Source organism: Pinus tabuliformis, chromosome 2_2, assembly GCF_031772625.1.
Source record: "Pinus tabuliformis cultivar Carrire ecotype Pingquan chromosome 2_2, CPIR1, whole genome shotgun sequence".
NCBI classification, from domain to species: domain Eukaryota; kingdom Viridiplantae; phylum Streptophyta; class Pinopsida; order Pinales; family Pinaceae; genus Pinus; species Pinus tabuliformis.
In genome coordinates this window covers 829246298-829260361 of record NC_142300.1, presented here as the reverse complement: position 1 = coordinate 829260361, position 14064 = coordinate 829246298, and positions in this window count along the sequence as shown.

Here is a 14064-nt window from a genome sequence, read left to right as displayed (position 1 = left end):
CCTGTGTGAATTGTTCTCTTCACACACTCATTAACCTCTGAAATAACTACGCAATCCTGAAGGAGATAATTCCTTCTGCATGGATGAGTTTCCTGTATAGGAAAATTCCTCCAACTGATATTACATTGTCCCATCCTCTGATCTCAATTGGGTCTCCGACTGAACTGACATGCATGAGTTATTCATGAGAGAATGTTCAGTTATCTGGAGAACACTAGTTACATGCATGCAAGCATTAACTAACTGAACTCACAATCAGTTCCACAAACTGTTGGAACTAATCTAACTAGACTTAACTCCGTTAACTAAGCTAACTAATTACAACTCAAAGTACAACTCATCCTTATCTCCTTAATCAAGGGATAACTTCCTCAATCAAAGGGGAAATTGTTGCATGTCTTCACATTGACTTCACGTTTGATTTTCTCCAACTAATTAACTCAAGATGAATTAATTAATTATTTTACAAACAGCTTCTCAGCTCAAATTCGAATTTTAATTCTCAATTTTATTTCAAGGACTAACTAAAATTGTAATCTATCCCGAAATGCTATTTATAGCAATGTTATTTTTAGCATTTCTATTTTATCATTCCTTGTTGCTATTTCCAACACTGGTACCTGAGATGCTATTTATAGCATTTCTATTTTTAGCATTTCTTGTTGCTATTTTCAACACTCCCTCTCAACAAGAAAGGCGTTCAACTCGAACCCGATCCTGAACCTTTGGAATGTTCTGCATGCAACACTTCTCCCAAGTGTTGTTGCTCCAGCAACTCTAGAAACAAAAAAACTCCCAACTGAACTCTCTGTTGGGCTAGAAACACCCTCTGATGTTGAAGCTCCCTCTATTGCTGACAAGTGCTCCCTGTCTAATCTCTGATCTGCTGCAACACTTCATGCATCTCACACCATTGCACAACTCTCTGTACCATCCTACACTGGTGCAACACTCCTGTGCCTCTCACATTGCTGCAGCTTGCTAGCTCTGCACAGTCTTGGGACTCCTGCACTGTAGCTCTCTCTGCCACTCCATCCACATCTGTCTCTACCCACTCATCCAGTCCTGCTACTCCTCATCGGGGCTCTCGTAGCAAGGTCTAATCCAAGAGGTTGGGTACCTCAAGGATCCTACCCCTATTTCAGCCTTTATGAGACTATCTTTTCACATCGCCCCACCTCACACCTGGAGGTATAGCTGCATGTGATCCCTCTGCCCACTTGGCTCGAAATTTCCCCCTACTGGAGGTCTCTGCATGAGTGGATGCCTCCACTCGGTCTCCTCTCAGCTTCTCTAGTTGTGGCTGCTCCACAACCTCCTGAAGCTGCTTCACCAATTGTGGCTCCTCCACAATTGTCTAAGACTTCTTCTGGCATTGCATGTTGAGAGGTAGTGTACTCTCCCTCTCAACCACCAAGTCTCCAACAGTTGCCTTGCTCCTCAAGGCTTTGCATGCATCTTGAACCTCAAGAGCATACAGGTTCTTGACTCGTGAACCGATCTGCTTCACCTGTCTCGTGGTGATGTGTCTAAGGAAAACCTTTCCCTTACTGAAGACTACATCATAGCCTTTGTCTTCTAGCATTGCGATCAATACCAAGTTTTTCCTCAGTCCTGGCACATACTTGACATCTGTTAAGGTAATACAAGCTCCATGCTCCCTCTGAAAAATAACCGTGCCTACTCCTGAGACACTATACTTTTCATCATTACCCATCTCTATGAGTATCTGGAGATCTTTCTCCTCCAAGGTACTGAACAAACTCTTATCGCCAGTCATGTGGAATGAAGCTCCACTGTCAAGAAACCAACCACATCCCACCATGGATGAAACCATGCATGTGATGAGGGTGAAATCCAACTCGAACTGTGAGGCCAATGCCTCACCTTCTAATCCTTCCAAGGATCCCTTCTTGGATTTCTTCAGTGGACAATTTGTAGCAAAATGGCCCACCTCATGACAATGAAAGCATCGCACTTTCGATTTTTCAAACTTCTTCCCACCATGGGAAGAACTGGATTTGGAATGGGATGCCTTCCCTTTGCCTTTCCTCGCCTTACTCGCTAAGTCTAGATTTTCTTCATCTTACTTTGATGAAGATCCATCTTTGGTGCTTCTCCTTATCTCCTTCTGCATCAAATTCGACCAAAGTCGTTCCCAATCTGGAAGTTTCTCTCTTCCATTTACCAAGTCTTGGTAGCTATGCCAGCTCTTAGGAAGACCGAGGAGAAAAAGACTCACCATGTCATCATCGGCTATCGTGATCCCTACACTTCCAAGCTCATCCCTGTAGGTGGTGAGCTTGTTCAGATATGTAGATATTGTGTTGCCCTTTTCACACTTGATTTTCCGAAGCTTGTCTTTCAGCGCCAGCTTCCTCTGATTGTTGTTGTTCTGATATAGATCCTTCAATGTTTTCCACATTGAAAACAGTGTCTCCTTCCCATGGAGGCTCCAGACAATGTGGTCTTGAACTCCCTCCAAGATGATTCTCCTCACTCTAGCGACACTTTTCTTCCATTCCGCCCATTCTTGGGCATTAGCTGTAGCGAGCTTGGGGACTTCTTGATTAATGAATTCCTTCAAACTGTTGTCCTCTAATACCACTTCCATGCGATCCTTCCAGGCTATATAATTCGAGCTGCCATCAAGGGCATACTCGAGTCTCAAACCGTTGAACGCCATTGGTGAAATTGAGAAGTGATAAGAACTCGATTTTTATAATCAGGAACTTGAAACTTTGAACTTCTCCCTTCTTGTATATTGTTCTTCGCTTTAATAACCTGGATCTGATACAATGTAGAAATTCCACCTGTAGATCACCTAATAATGCAATATACTAAAGCAAAATACTTGATCTACTTCTACAAACAAACTTGTGGAAGCTTAATCAAATATGAGCAAGATCAATTAGAACACATATAACAGAGAATGAGAAATCAATCACACATGAACACAGAAGAATACTCTAGGGAAAGCCTCAGCTAAAAACCACGATCTTTGTATTATCATACAAGTGGAAATATCTTTGGATTACACAAAGCTTTAGCTCACAATATATCCAGCTCTCAATACAATCCCTCAATGCTACTCATAGACAGTCAAAGGCTTCTCCAAACCTTATCCTCTGCCCTCCAAGCCTCCTATTTCCTTGTGCAGTCTCTCATGGGGTCCAATGTTGCCACCTGTGTGAATTGGCCTCTTCACACACTCACTAACCTTTGAAATAACTGCACAATCCTGAAGGAGATAATTCCTTCTGCATGGATGAGTTTCCTATATAGGAAAATTCCTCCAAATGATAGTACACTATCCCATCCTCTTATCTCAAATGGGTCTCTGACTGAACTGACATGCGGGAGTTATTCATGAGAGAATATTCAGTTATCTGAAGAACACTAGTTACATGCATGCAAGCATTAACTAACTGAACTCACAATCAGTTCCAAAAACTGTTGGAACTAATCTAACTGGGCTTAACTCAATTAAATGAGCTAACTAATTACAACTCAAATTAAAACGCATCCTTATCTCCTTAATCAAGGGATAACTTCCTCAATCAAAGGGGAAACTATTGCATGTCTTCACATTGACTTCATGTTTGATTTTCTCCAACTAATTAACTCAAGATGAATTAATTAATTATTTTAGAAACAATTGCTGAACTCAAATTCGAATTTTAATTCTCAATTTTAGTTCAGGGACTAACTAAAATTGGAATCTATCCCGAAATGTTATTTATAGCAATGATATTTTTAGCATTTCTATTTTATCATTCCTTGTTTCTATTTCCAACACTGGTACCTGAGATGTTATTTATAGCATTTCTATTTTTAGCATTTCTTACTGCTATTTTCAACACCTCGTGCCATATTCCAAGCATGAATTTGGGATCTCATGGGATAAACCAATCCATAAAAACCTAAGGGAATCTAGAGGTTAAACCACCTCCACCCTCACCATATCGTGATCTCACCTAAACTGGTCTTGAGATCACAAAACCAAACCGAGCTTGGATGGCTCAGAATTCCTTCACCATCCCTTGAGGAATTTTCTTGTATGCACCCACCTATTGAGGGCTTTCAAGAGAAAACCATCTCCACCCCCAACCCTTGGGATTTTCCTGAGACCACCTCACCCAAATCCAAAACCTTCTGCCAATCTAGGGCTAAACTGAGAAATAATCCCATCACACCATGGCTATCCGGAAATGTCAAGGCAAGGGTAAAGCCACTGTCAAAACCCAACAAAATCCATGCCACCGACAACAAATAAACCAAAATACACACATGCATATGTCATGCATGCCAAAAAATATAGGAAACCATACATGCAATATGTTACATGCAAGTAGTCTTGTTGAAGCTGCATAATCCAACCTCTCCTTGCTCTATCCTTTCTTTCCTTTGCTTTCCTTTTCCTCCCTTGTCCTTCCTTTGCTTGCTTGCTTTTTGTCTCTTCTTGGTGCTCTTTTCCTCTCTAAGACTAACTCCAAAATTGAACTGACAAAAGGCTACCAACTTATGCTCTGATGTCTTTTTATTATTGATGCATCTAATTTCTTCTTTTTCCCTCTATTTTCCTTCAATTTCCTCCTCAGATGCAACTTGTGACCTTTCAGCTCCCTTTTCTCCTAATTTCCTTTATTTTCATAAAAAAAAAATGCCAATTAATGCCTATTTTCCTTTTCGAAGGCTTTGTCATTTCCTTTGTCAATTTCCTCTTAACCATAAACACAAAAAGTGATGCCCACTAGGATATTTTGCCCAACATTCAGCTTGGAATAAGTTCCCCTTGACCTTGGTCTTATTTTTCCTTTATGAAATTTTTCCCATGAAATTTTAACCTGGGGTTGTTAAAGGGTAGGGAGGAGAGGAACAACAAGAAAGAAACTATAAAATAGAGGTAAATAGAGTAGAGTTAATACTTGTGGAAGCATCTAAGACTAAAGAAATTCTGGATAGAAGAGAAGCCAAAGATGCTTTAGAAGGTTGTGATCAAGGAGGAGGACAACCTCGATGAGATGGAGGGCCCCTCTTATTAGCTTTTTTTTTCCTTTTTGTGATGTCAAATAGCATACCCATTTGCTGACAATCCTCCTAGGGGTGACCCACCTCATAGTGGATAGAGCATTTGAAAGGAAGTTTCCATTAGTCACATTGTTTTTTCTAATTGCAACCTTCGACTAAGAACTCTATGTCTACAATAAGGCCTTCTTTTAAATTTACTTCGACATGTATCCAGGCCCATCTGTGATCAGGATTTGTGTCCCAACCTTGTTCCAATCCAATGAAGGTGCCAAGCTTATTTCTAATAGCCATGGGGATATCCTCTTTCCAAAAGGAGAGGTGTAAACCTGGAAGGATGGACCAAACTTTGATATAATCTGTAGGTTCTTTTGAAGGATTGAAATTAACAGTCCAATGTTGAAGGGAGAGACTTGATTTTCCCCATAATATTACTATTGTCTTCCTTTGAGTGAAAGTTCAAAGCCCCCACCCATGAGGAAGTAAACGGAAAATTAGATAAAATTGATTATGGGCTTCCATGTCTCAATGGGCAATTCACCCACTCTTAAGAGTTTCATGGGACATCCGTTGAAATGGCCCACTAGGTTTTTACTTGAATAGTCCATTACTTGTGATAGATTGATGTCTTTTCCAACCATATCACTTACTAGACCCATTCGAAAAAGAATGCAAATTTCTTTCCCCCTTCCCGATCCTCCATATTTTTCTTAAGCAGAGAGAAACAAAGAGTTATTGGAGTAAATGGAAAATTCTAAAGGGTGACATGGCACTAGAGGGATAATATGCACCTGTTTTAGAGTGGAAGAGAAAATGGGAGTTGGGATAGAGGAGACAGGAGGAAGTATCTATTGCGATACAATTGGCACGGAGGTGACAATGGGACAGTTAAATAAGGCTCGGGAGATGTTGTCGAAGTACCAGTGTGACACAAGCTAATTTCCTATTGAGTGACGAAGGCAGTGAGGGAGACAAGGTTGGACGTGTAATCCACCTCATCCTCCCCACAATGCACCATATCATAAGTGAGTCAAAAAGTGGTAGTCCAGAGAGGAAAAAGTGGGCCCTCCCACTAGAACATAAATTATCTACCATAACACATAAATTCCATTAGACCAAATCTACTTTTGCCGCCTTGGTCACTCCACTAGCCCAATTTAGCCTTTTAAGTACCCTTGGTACCTAAATTAATCTATGTGTTCTTGTATATTGCAATTATATCCAGTGCAACATACAATTATGATTCTAATAGAAATTAATCATGTATTAGAAATATAACATCGATACATTTAAAATAAACACATCATATGCATTATAAATAAGTTTTCAATGGGCTAAATTAATCAAGAATGTAAAATTAAGGCACTGATATCTTGATTACAATTCTCTTGAAGTTTATCTTTAGAAATACACTGAGTCTTTATTTGGTACTACTTGTCATCCTTTGAAAAAATGTTGCATTCTAGTTTAACATATTTGTTGGATTTAATTATGCTATATTTCTGTGAACATATGGACCTTTCATTTTTTTAATTTTTAATAAACTATGACACATATTTTTGTTTCTTTTATCATTTTTATTGTTGTTGATTTTATCAATTTTAAAAAAATTTCAACTTATATCTCAAGGTAGGGACTAGCTATTTTGCAACTATTACCCTTATTTAATTAGAAAATAGGATTCCGTGTGAGTATTATGGAAGTGGAGGAGACACAACCCCAACCCATTTCCTCAAAATTGTCGATGTGCGACTCAATTAAGGGATCGCATCTTATTGTAACCTCCATCCAAAATAATTTTGCATCGAGTTTCATTGTTAGCTTAATCATCCTATATCCATCTTAACCTTTGATCTATCAAGTGTCAAGAGGGATCAAATCTCTCGAGGCGCAAACCTCTTTTTTGAGTGCGAAACTTAAGAAAAGGTTTGCACCTCGAGGGATTTGATCCCTCTCGGTGCTTGATAGATCTGAGGTTAAGATGGATCTAGGTTGGTTTCAATCGCATGCGACCATAGAAATTTGTTGAACATCTAATAATTCTGATCATTTTAAATATGCTAAATATGTCTAAGATTAATCTAGTCATTTTAATATTAAATTTTCTCAATTACTTCAGTTTGTTGATATGATAGAGACTGTTGATAACTTGAATGATCAAATAAAAATTTTGAATGGAAAGTGACAATGTGACAGTGTTGAATGATAGAAAATGTGAATAATAAAAATTTATTCAATTACAAATAGTCTTCATTATGATCAATATCAAACTATTTTCTTCTATTGTTCTCATTGTCAAACATGTTAGTTTTTCCATTTTTTCATATGGATCATATGAAAATGGTAATTGAAATCGTAGACCGTTCAAATATTTAACTCAAGTTATTATAGTAAACATCATACCTTGTCTTTGTTGCTCTCCAATATTAATAGTATCTTTCTTCAAAGTCAATCATTGTGATTTATGGAGTGTTAAACCCCAAATAAGTTTCAATGGTAATTGTTTTCAAAGTGACTAACAATGTTGAATGATGGAAAATGGGAATAATTATAATGTAGTCAATTAAAAATAGTTTACCATTTCAACAAGAAAACATGTTGATTCGTAAATTGCCGTGGATATTCCACTAGATAGTTCATCACAACTGATCTGATAATATTATATTAAAAATATAAAATTCTACACTATTACAGTTTTATTAGATTTTTGGATCTCTAGATTTACTGCTAATAATGGATGCATGTGAATGAAAATTATGTAGAAAATAGAGACCGGTAAAATAAAAGCTCACACAAACATAAGACACAAGATATACTCTAGGAAACCCTTTCGAGAGAAAACCCAGCTAGAAGGTGAGGTCACTCTGCTCTCTTTCTCTGTCTAGAAATATGGCTGCAAGTACAAAGAAGTATGGCATGTGGCTTGTGGGTTGCTATAGTGCACAAATCCTCTATGTATTCTCTACCTCCTATCCCTCTTGGCTATTTTAACTCAGTTGTGGAACAAATGCACTCGAAAGAATGGAATCCCTTTTCCTCCTAGTGGCCTAGTTAAAACATAGCCCGATAGCCTAATAGTGGTTACGTTTGACTACCTCAACTTGTAACTAAAGTTACAATATAGACTCTTCTAGAGTATTTTACATCATAATCACGTGGTTATCCCCTTTTTCATGAATAATGGGGGTTGATGCGGCATCCTCCTGAATTATGGATGCGAAAATAGGAAGGTCAACATCTAAGTGGCATAACTTTCACATACAAACTATGATTGACATGCTTCTTGTGCTATTGGAAATATCTCATTTGATGCCTCAAAACACTCATGGAAGGTTTTAGGCCCCTTTTTGACAAATTGGGTCTCGCCGGTAAAAACAATCTTGTGAGTTGATTCCTCCACTTTTTCCTATCTAAATGTATCAATATGGATGAAAAACTATATAATAATCCAATTCGGATCACACCTCCCCATTTTGGGAGGCTTTTAGTGTTGAAGACTATTGTGGTGGTCGACATTTTTCATTGCCTAACATGAAGAAGAAATTAATTTGTTGTCATATACAAGTTGGATCCATTAGGGCTTATTAGTCCACCTGTGACTCACATATATACAATCTTGTTGACACTCATTTTAGCACCATCGCATCTCAAGCATTTAATCTACGATTAAAATAGAAATGCCACTCTTGTGAAGGACAAAAAAAAGGACTATCACAACTATGTTGACTTTCTTTTGGTGGCAACATTAACTAAAGTTTGCCTTGGGATTATTGGCATCTATTCTACCACATATCTAATCTCTTTGAAGGCTAAATACTTCTGAAAATCTCATTGATTATTGGGACTATGATTTTGCTCCTTTTGTAATACATTGACTTGGGATGACCAAGGGTTTTACAATGATTTTGGGCTGAGCTTCTGTGAATGGTTCGTTGACCTTTCTGAGGAGACTTCAAACTATTTTCGGCCTCATCCTTCAGTGACTACAAACTTGAGTTTCAGCCTTATTATGCAGATTAATATAGTGAACTTGGAGTTGATTTTTCTCTCCATATTGACAGACTTTAAATGATATTTTATTAAGGGAAATTTTGGATTTGTTGGAACAATTTTCATGTAACTTTTATTGACAAAATCTCTCTCTCATAAGGAAATAATTTTGGGTTTTCCCTTTGTGGGTTTTTCCCTAGCTATGAGCCTAATCTTGGTTTCTCTTATCTCTTATTGTTTAGTGTCTACTGTGATCTCTATTTACTGCCCTTGTTGAAGATTTGAATGGTTGAAGTTTTTCATGTATAGCTACTTTTTTATTAAAGTATAAAGAAGGGAATGATTACATCAATATAAGTACTTATCAATTGTGAAAAACTATTCTATATCTAACTAAAATAGAATTTCAACATGGTAATAAAGATTTGGTGAAGGAGAAAGAGCAAAAATATCATCTTCAAGAGTACTTGAAGGGCATCTAAAAAGGTCTTTAAGAAGTTTTAGATTATTTCCTCTATTATCTTCAACAGGAATTCTTCCTTCATGAAGCTCAAAAGCAAGCTTGAGGGAGTCACTAACTACAAGGCTTGGAAGGCAAGGGCTGAAATCATTCTTGAAAGGAACAAAGTCATTGGAATTAACACACGTAAAGTCATCAAACCATCTGATCAAGCAATAAAGGAGAAGTTTCATCAAGGTTATACTTTGGCAAGAAGCATTTTATTGGATTTTGTTATGGGTCATTTGATTCCCTGTATTTTTTAACATAAGACTTCTAAGGCTATGCATGATGCCATCATTGGATTGTATACCATTAATAATGTAAATCAATCCATTAATATGAGGGGACAACTTCATAATACCAAAATGATAAATAATGACACAATAGCATCATATTTTGTTAAGATATTTAAAATTAGATACCAACCCAAAGCCATTGATGAAGAAGTATCTGATAAGGAATTGGTAGTTGTTGCTTTGGGTGGTCTTCCTAGATCTTAGGATTTGTTTGCATCGGGTATTAGTGCAAGGGAGAATGCTCCAACTTTTTACAAGTTATGGGCAACATGTACCAGCATGGCTACATTTCTAATGTTGAACTGGTTGCTTATGTTTATATATAGAGACTGGAATGACTGAGAATCCTCTTGAAGAGGGAATACTAATTACATAGCATCATATTATGGACCATCTCATGTAGGTTGTGTGTTGTGAGACCTTGTGGTCTGAGAGATGTATTGTTGATTCCTATTGTAGGATATGTGCCATGATACCTTATGGTTCATGAGATGTATTGTTGATTCCTCCGATAGGTTGTGTGTCATGAGACCTTGTGGCCTGGGAGATGTATTTTTATGCCTCCTGTAGGTTATTTTCAACGAGACCTTATGGTCCTGAAGTTGATTTTTTATTCCTCCTGTAGGTTGTATGTTGTGAGACCTTATGGTCTAGGAGATGTATTTTTTATTCCTCATGTATGTTGTATGCCATGAGACCTTGTGGTTTGGGAGATGTATTGTTGATTCCTCTTGTAAGTTATGTGTCATGAGATCTTATGGTCAGAGAGAAGTGTTGTTGATTCTTATTGTAGGCAGCGTGTTATGAAACCAGCTCAAGAAAAGATAGAAAATATAGATCAACGCCTTAGAATTCAGCCTCTTTGAGGGGGCAACCTCCTTTACATTACATAAATGAACAATTCTTGGATGATACAAATGACAAAACCTCCTTTCTATATATAGGAGTCTAAGGAGTCACAATATAATCCAGCCGACCTAACAATAATAATATAAAGCCACAAAAATAACAATAGAGGGATTCTATGGGGCACAGAAATAACAATATGGGGGTAATAGGGGCACAACAATATAAATAGGGGTATAACTACAATAGTAATGGGGTAATCACTAGTATTATAGGGACCCAACATGCCCCTCTCCTTCAAAAAAGTGTTGTCCTCAACGCTTGAGTAGTTCTGGATACTTCTGCATAAAATTCTCATCCTCCCATGTGGAATCTTCAGCGGATAAGTTCTTCCACTTGATAAGATACTCTGAAATTGATCGATTTCGTAGCTGTCGAGTTCTTGTTTCTGTGACTGCTTCCGGTTCCAATATAATTTTTCCTTCCTCGTCAAGTTCTGGCAATATTGTTTGAATTGGGAGCTTGTCACCTATAACCTTCTTTAAACATGAAACATGGAAAACTGGGTGCAATCGAGAAGCTGCAGGAAGCTCCAATTTGTATGCCATAGTACCAATCTTTTGCAACACCTTGTACGGACCATAATACTTTGGTGATAATTTATTATCCTTCTTAGCTTGCTTTAGGGACATTTGCTTATATGGTTGTAGCCGTAGGAATACCCAATCACCTACATCAAAACTTCTTTCACTGCGATGTTGATCTGCCTGTTGTTTCATTCTATTTTGTGCCAACACGAGGTTATCCTTTAAGAGTTGGAGGACTTGTTGTTGATGTTCGATGTGATGTTCCACTGCCTGAACCTTAGAATTTTCTCTTAAATATGATGTGATGGATGGTGGTTGATACCCATAAAGTGCCATAAATGGGGTCATTTTTGTTGCTGTATGGAAGGAAGTGTTATACCACCATTCAGCCAGAGGCAACCATTTGACCCATTGTGTCTGTTTATCAGATACAAAGCAACGAAGATATCCTTCCAAACATTTGTTTACTATCTCAGTTTGCCCATCAGATTGAGGATGATAAGATGAGCTATGAGCTAACTGAGTACCAAGACAAGAAAATAATTCTGTCCAAAAATTTCCAGTGAAAATGGGATCTCTGTCACTTACAATAATCTTTGGGTTTCCATGTAGCTTTTGAATTGTTTCCATAAATGCAGTAGAAACTGTACTGGCTTTAAATGGATGTGATAATGCACAAAAGTGTGCATACTTGGTAAGTCTGTCAACTACCACCATGATGACACTCTTTCCCTCAGACTTGGGTAAACCTGTGATAAAATCCATTGAAACCTCCTCCCAACGTTGGCTTGGAATGGATAAAGGTTGTAATAGACCTGGTGTCTTAATTGTTTCAACTTTATTTTGTTGGCAAACCAAACATTCCGCCACAAACTTTTGAATATCTGATTTAAGGCCATCCCAAAAAAATTCCTTCTTAACCCTGTGGTAAGTTTTTAAAAATCCTGAGTGCCCTCCTAAGGGAGAAGTGTGCAATTCCATAAGAATCTTTTGTTTTAGCTGGGAATTCTTACAGAGGTATAAGCGATCTTTGTACCATAACGAATCATTTTGCCAGCTAAATGTATCAGAAGTACTGGAATCTTGTTGTAGCTTTCGAATAAGTGCCCACACTTCTTCGTCATTCTTCCATTCCTCCCTTGCTTCGTTTATCCAATCTGGTTGGATAATAGAAATGGCACACAACAATGCTTCCACATCCTCATCCTTTCTTGAGAGTGCATCTGCCACCACATTTTGCTTCCCTTTTTTGTAGATGATTTCAAAGTCATAACCCAACATCTTTGTGACCCACTTTTGTTGCTCTTCAGAGGATAATCTTTGTTCTAAAAAGTATTTAAGGCTATCATGATCCGTTTTTACCTTGAAGTGTCTTCCCATTAGGTAGGGTCGCCATTTCTTAAGTGCATGGAGTATTGCCAACATTTCCTTCTCATAAATAGCTTTGCTTAAAAACTTTCCCTTGATTGGACGACTTTCAAAAGCAATGGGTCTTTCATCTTGCATTAGAACAGCACCAATTCCATTTCCTGAAGCATCACATTCCACAATAAAGGTTTTTGTGAAGTCCGGTGTAGCTAAGACCGGTGCTTGGCACATTGCCTCTTTAAGATGTTCAAAGGCCTTTGTTGCTTCCGAAGTCCATGAAAATGAATCTTTCTTCAATAATGTTGTTAGAGGTGCTGCTATTCTCCCATAATTCTTAACAAACTTGCGATAATACCCTGTCAACCCAAGAAATCCTCGCAGATGCTTTATGGATGTGGGGATTTTCCATTCCTTAATGGCTTTAATTTTGCTAGGGTCTACCTTAACTCCTTCATGAGATACAATATGACCCAAATATTCCACCTCCTGGACTCCAAAGAAACATTTGGATCTTTTTGCATATAATTGTTTCTCCTCCAATAGTTGTAGCACCCTGTCAACATGTTCAACATGATCCTTCCAAGACTTGCTGTAGATTAGTATATCATCAAAAAATACTAACACAAATTTTCTAAGGAATGGTTTGAAAATTGAATTCATCAAACCTTGAAATGTTGAAGGTGCATTGGTAAGGCCAAAAGGCATGACCAAAAATTCATAATGACCCTCATGAGTTCTAAATGCCGTTTTCGGAATGTCTTCAATCTTCATTCTGATTTGATGATATCCCGAACGAAGATCCAACTTGGTGAAGTAAATTGATCCATGCAATTCATCCAGTAATTCATCAATAACAGGAATGGGGAACTTATCTTTAATAGTGAGCTTGTTGAGCTCCCTATAATCTGGACACATGCGCCATGATCCATCCTTCTTGTGCACCAATACTACTGGAGCTGAGAAAGAACTTTGACTCGGTTGAATTATACCAGCCTCTAGCATTTCTGCAACCATACGTTCAATTTCACTTTTTTGGACATAGGGATATCTGTACGGCCTGATGTTTGGAGGAACACTTCCTGGAATCAGATGAATAGCATGATCATGATCACGCATAGGTGGGAGACCTTTGGGAGTCTCAAATACCTTGGAATGATTGTCCAAGACTTTTTGGAGATCTGGAGAAATAGATGATTCCAATGTGGAAACATCTAGCGAACATAATTGTGCAATTACACCTCTTTGCTCCTTTTTTAGAAGCTTTGTCATGCCATTAGAGCTGATTATCTTTCCTGGTTTCCCTGCAATACCCCTTAATTCAACTTCCTTTCCTTCCACAGAAAATTTCATGAAAAGTTCTTGAAAATTAAAAGCTATTGTACCCAAGGATTGTAGCCATTGGACTCCTAGTACAACATCAGCACCTCCCATTGGAATGGAAAGCATT